Source organism: Crinia signifera, chromosome 8 (assembly GCF_055691185.1).
Source record: "Crinia signifera chromosome 8, ASM5569118v1, whole genome shotgun sequence".
In the NCBI taxonomy this organism is placed as follows: domain Eukaryota; kingdom Metazoa; phylum Chordata; class Amphibia; order Anura; family Myobatrachidae; genus Crinia; species Crinia signifera.
In genome coordinates this window covers 109,384,995-109,390,994 of record NC_139224.1, presented here as the reverse complement: position 1 = coordinate 109,390,994, position 6,000 = coordinate 109,384,995, and positions in this window count along the sequence as shown.

Here is a 6,000-nt window from a genome sequence, read left to right as displayed (position 1 = left end):
GGGTGCATTGATAAGGTTTGAGTGTAAGAAGTTGAAGAATACGACTGAGAAAAAGAATTGCCATGTTACAAAGTGTACAATTTACTCAATAAATAAGTGTACATAGAAGTATAATCAAGAAATGAAAGTAGGATTAAATATTAATTTCTGATTCAAACTGATAATTGTTTGGATGGGGTGGGGTGTGAAACAAATCTATAGGTGGGGGTATGGATATTGTGGGCATAATTGGTGTTTGTTACACCTACAGGGGGCCCTCAATTGATGGGATTTTCACTACAGTGTCACAGTCACAGTGTCACCACAGGGGGATTTCCAATTGGGGTCCAGGTGGACTTTTAGGGACCCTTTACAATCCTGTAGGTCTCTTCTCCTTGAGCTTACGGTCTCCCTTAATGATAGTCAATCACTGAGGGAGACCGTTGGCTCCAGGAGAAGAGACCAACGGGATTGTAAAGGGGTCCCTAAAAGACCCCCTGAACCCCAATTGGAAATCCCCCTACGGTGACACTGTAGTGAAAATTTCTCATCAACTGGGGACCCCCTGTAGGTGTACCAAACACCAATTATGCCCACAATATCCAAACCCCCTACACCTATATATTTGTTTCGCAACCCAGCGCCAACCAAACAATTATGAGTTTGAATCATTTATTTTTTAATCCTACTTTCATTTCTTGATTGTACTTCTATGTACACATTTTTTTTTCACGATTTATTGAGTAAATTGTACACTATAACGTGACAAATCTTCATCTAAAGTCTTATTCTTCAACTTCTTACACTCATAACATTCAAACAAATGCATGCAGCGCTCATGCCCATCGACCAAACATAATCTATGAACCAAAAGAGTCTGGGAAACCCTTAAGGCAGGGCAGTGCCTGATATCCAACTGACTAACAGGGTGAGTGCAGTGTACCCACTTTGTATTGATCAATGGGTGCAATGGCCAGGACAAAGATTTCTCAGTGCAACTGGCCGGGGAGCGCAGTGACAGGCTGGAGGACTGGAAAGACGGATATGGGGAACAAAGTATAAACGGTACATTAGGTACAGTTTTTGTTTGCCGGTCCAGACTGTTAAATAAACTGCAAATTATTTTTTATGTGTTCTGTGTGTTTGTGTGTGTTGTACTGTTTTTTGTGTGTGTGTGTTGTAGTGTATGTGGTTGTGTGTGTTGTTTTGTATGTATCTGTCCAATGCGTAAGTGTGTGAGGTGTGCTACGTATATACAGTATGTGTGTGTTGTGTCTTTGTGTATCTGTGCAATGTTTAAGTGTGTGTGTTGTACTGTTTTTTGGGTGTATGTGGTGAATGTGGGTGTGTGTTGTGCTGTTAGAGGTATGTTATGTGTGTGTGTTGTGTGTATCTGCCCTATGTGTAAGTGCGTAAGGTGTGCTATGTATAAATCTGTGTGTGTGTGTTTAGTGTGCTGTGTGTATCTGTGCAATGTTTAAGTGGGTGTGTTCTGTGTATTGTACTGTTTTTGTGTGTGTGTTGCAGTGAATGTGGGTGTGTGTTGTACTGTGAGTGTTGTGTGTATCTGCCGAATGTGTAAGTTTGTGAGGTGTGCTACGTATATATGTGTGTGTAGTGTGCTGTGCGTATCCTGGCAATGTTTAAGTGTGTGTGTTCTGTGTGTTTGTTGTACTGTTTTTGGGTGTGTGTTGTGTATGGATTTGTATTGTACTGCATGTGGTGTGTTGTGTGTGTGTATCTGTCCAATGTGTAGGTGTGTGAGGTGCTCTACGTATAAATGTGTGTGTTGTGTGCTATGTGTGTGTACTGTATGTGGTGTACTGTGTGTGTACACAATGTTTGTGTGTGTACGTGTGTGTGTTATGTGTGGTCTATGTATATCCTCAATTATTTCCTAATTGTTTAAAGCCTTCACCATAATGTTAGAATGTGTCATTCATACTCAATGACAGCAGTGAAATCAGGTGTGGAGTTGTTCCTTCGCAACAGTTTCCCAGATCGTCGATCTTTTCCCCAGAACATCAATGAAGGAAAATTGAAACTTGGTGTTTTTTAAATTTCTAAGTGAAATTTCCCAAAAACGGCTTCGAGGTGCACACCACCGGGTCCAGAGGTTTCTTGTTGCTGAATTTGGTGTCTCTGAGTGCCACGGTGTGTCCGCAATGCGACGGACACGCACACACGCACACAGACTCTTCAACTTATTATATAGATTATCCTAGTTTATTATGCTACCTCTGGTTGTTGAGATTTAGCTAGAGTGCGGCTTGACCTTTATATCCTCACGTTGGTGGGAAGGTCGGGTTTTTTCTAAGCTAAGATTGCCAACATATCGCCCCAGCCAGTCCATGTTTTTATTTATCCTTGGTTTGAGGGGGGAGGGGATTTTAATATATTTCTTATTTCTCCGTTTGATCAGACACTTGAACCTGTAATATTCCTTTTTACTAGCTTGACCATTTACTCTTATCGGCATTGCAGTGATAGTCTGTATTCCTATATTTTATATTATTATTCTCCTGTTTTTGGCAGTGGGTGGGCCGGATGGCTCCTTCGGGTACCTGATCCATGGCCAGTTTATGATACAGATTTGATACTCTTAATACTATGTTGTCTATTTCGCACAGTATATATATCCTGTAATCCTTGCTTTAATATCTATGATACCTGTCGAATGTGTCTGCTATACCCCCTGTTTTCATTGGGAGTTTTGTTATTATATTTAAAAACAATTCAATAAAAAAGACAGAATTTTTTTTTTAATGGAATACGTGGTAAAATGCACCTTTATTCTTCATGCACAAAGACATTCACTTACGTTCTGAGAATAGAGGAAATACTGTATTGTGTCAGTACATTGTTGCCTTCTTAACCTTTTGTTCTGCTAGTGTTGTTCTACAAATGGAATAAGACATTATTACTCTTTTTATTACAAGTTGGGTATCCCTTATCCAAATATCCGCTATCCAATTATTCTGAAAAACCATAGTTTCCAGAATGTGAGAAAAAAAATATTTCAATAAAAGCTTTACGAGGGGCATCTGTACCAGCACTACTGAGGACCTGATATGTAACTGCCACTAAATATGTGCAAAAAAAAGATCAGTTCCTGAGATACTGTAGTACACAAACTTTGTTTCATGTTTTGAAACCTTTCATGCACAAAAAAAACATATTTGTATGATTTTCATGTGTTTGATGTGTTTGGTCAACATAAATGCAAGATACCTCAATATACCTCATTGAAATATAAAACTATTCCAAAATACGGAATAATCCGTTATCCAAAATTCTTCTGATCCCGAGCATTTTGGATAAGGGATACTCAACCTGTCCAACTTTACCTCTGTTATGGTACCACCCGACAGTACTGGACTTGAACATAAAGGGGCCCACTGGGGTAACGTGGTGGAAGGGGCCTGTGTTTTGGAGTGTGGCCAATCTCTAGAGAGGGGTGTGACCAGCCACTACATTGGTTTGCCTAATCAGTAGGAAGTGCAGTCTGGGCCCTTTGATAAATATATATTGTAAATACTGCTATTACGTACCATACATGATAATATACTAGATGAATACCAGAAATGCCCTGTAGAAAATATATCATAGTCCTCAGCAGTATAAAGTAACATAAGTATAATGTATAATTCATGTTCAGTTTTAAGCATGGTCTCTAGAGGAGGTGATGGGTCCCTAGGCAGTAGGGCCCAACAGGGGGTCCTCTGTACCACTATGGGCCAGTCCAATCCTGCCACCAGATTACAGATGACTTGTCTTAGCCTGGTGGTTAGCCACATACTGTATTTGCAAATGTATGCACTGAGATGTCTGCATTGCTATTATCAGGTACTGTATATAATGTGAATCTCATTATCATGGTCCATTTGCAGTGTGCTGAGGGATTTTCCTGCTTTTTTTGTCTACTTTAACCCCCCACTTTCATACTTTCATGTACCTGTGAGCGTCCTATAAATTGATCCGAGCAACTTGCATCAGAGGCGTAACTATACAGGGTGCAGGGATGCAGCTGCTATGGGGCCCGGCGGCTTGGGGGGCCCGAAGCCATCCCCTGCACTCTCTTGATTTTTTTACAGTTATGTTTTAAACTATTGCCGCTGACCCGCAACACCCCCTCCCCCCACAAGCCATCCGACGCAGGTATAATCCAGAGTCCAGACAGCAGCTGACAGCTTGCCTTATAGCGCGTGCCAGACAGCAGTGGGGTTTATCCAGACAGCGGCTCCGGCTGACACTTGTAGCGCTGTGTCGTCGGGGCGGGAAGCGCTGCTGATTTGAAAAGACTGTCCGGAGTCGGACGCTGATTGGTGAGAGAATTCAACCAATCAGCATCCAGCCAGTCTTTTCAAATCAGCAGCGCTTCCCGCCCCGACGACACAGCGCTACAAGTGTCAGCCGGAGCCGCTGTCTGGATAAACCCCGCTGCTGCACATAGGTAAGGGGGGGGGCTGTCTGGGGGGACTGCTCCTAGGGGCAGCATGCACCGAGGATGGGGGCAGCATTTTAGCAGCAAGGCACAGCATGTAGGAGGTGGACGGTGGAAGTCGAGGTGGCCGTGGTGTGGAGGGTTTATAATACACAGATGACGACGATTCCGCCTCTCAGAGTGCTGCACTTTCCCCCCCCCCCCTCCCTCACCAGGGCTGTCAGATTGCTGCACTCCCCACCAGGGTGGTCACAGTCTGGACCAAGGGGACATGTGGTAGGGAGGGACACAGGGAGGCATGAGTTGGGAATGGACATGGAGGAGACAAAGAGGTAATGTGTACGGGGCAGACACTGCAGCACCCATCCAGGACCAGGACACTTTCCCAGCCTCACTCCTTTGGAGCCTTGCAGGGTGCATCTGGAGGCACTCTGCACTTTTACACCTGTGGCTCCATCATCTGGCTTGGGTAAGGGACAACCCCTGGAATCATTTTTATTTGTTATGTTATTTAAATTTTTTTTGTATTGTCATTTTAAAGTATTTTTGCTCATTAGTCCATATTGGACTTTGTCATTTTTCCAATAAATTCTCTTTTGTGAATTAAGTAAGCGCCTGTGGTCCGTGCAACTGCCGAAAATCCGTCTCTTCCCCCTGCCTTCTCACCTCTCTCTTTGGGCGGAGTGTTCTAACACGAAAATGCAGTAAAAACCCCATTATCAGGATTTTTACCCGCATTCTCGTATGCGCTAAAACCCACACGCCAGGTTACCGCTGCCCAATAGAAGCTTATGGACTTCTATTCGCGACCCCAACTACCCCACCCCCCACATTGCTGACTGCTTTGCATTGGGCAGCTCTTACCGCAAGAGCTGTCCTTTGTGATTAAAATCACATATCTTAGTGCATATGCGATTATAATTGATGCGTTAGCTGGCAAAGTGGGGCAGCGGATATTAGTGCATCTTCCCCTTATCTCTGTCTGCCCCAAGTCTCTCTCTCATTTCTACCTCATTCGCCATAGTTCCCCTCTCTCTCTTTCCTCCCTCCACCTCTCTCAGATAGTCTGTCCCTGTCTCTCCTGGAGGGGGCTTTAGTGCATTAGACATTGTGGTGTTTTTTACACATTTCTACCTTAGTACATTCCATCTGTTCACGGGGGGGGCTTTCAAAATGTTGCTATGGGGCCCACAAAGTTGTAGTTACGCCTCTGACTTGCATTATGTGCTTCTTAACAAAAGTGTAATGAAGTTTTTTGTTTTCCTACTGTTTTCATCCCGTCTGTACTCCTTTTTATCCCCTTAATGTCTATCATGATCTCCCTACACAATATCCTTCAACCCTCAGGGCTATCCTCTGAACACCCATTATACCCTTTCACATACCTTTGTCACACAGCTAAGAGGTTCTCTTGGATTATGCTGTGACTCTCACTCACCGATAGGCTGGGTGTGCACTCTGCTGTACTGAGGTGCTGAGGGCAAAGGCCTGTGTTTATTATAGTACATAGAGGATTCCTTCTGTGCAAAACTATAATTTTTTTGTTGTCCGAAACCTTATCGCAGGCGCAAATGTAC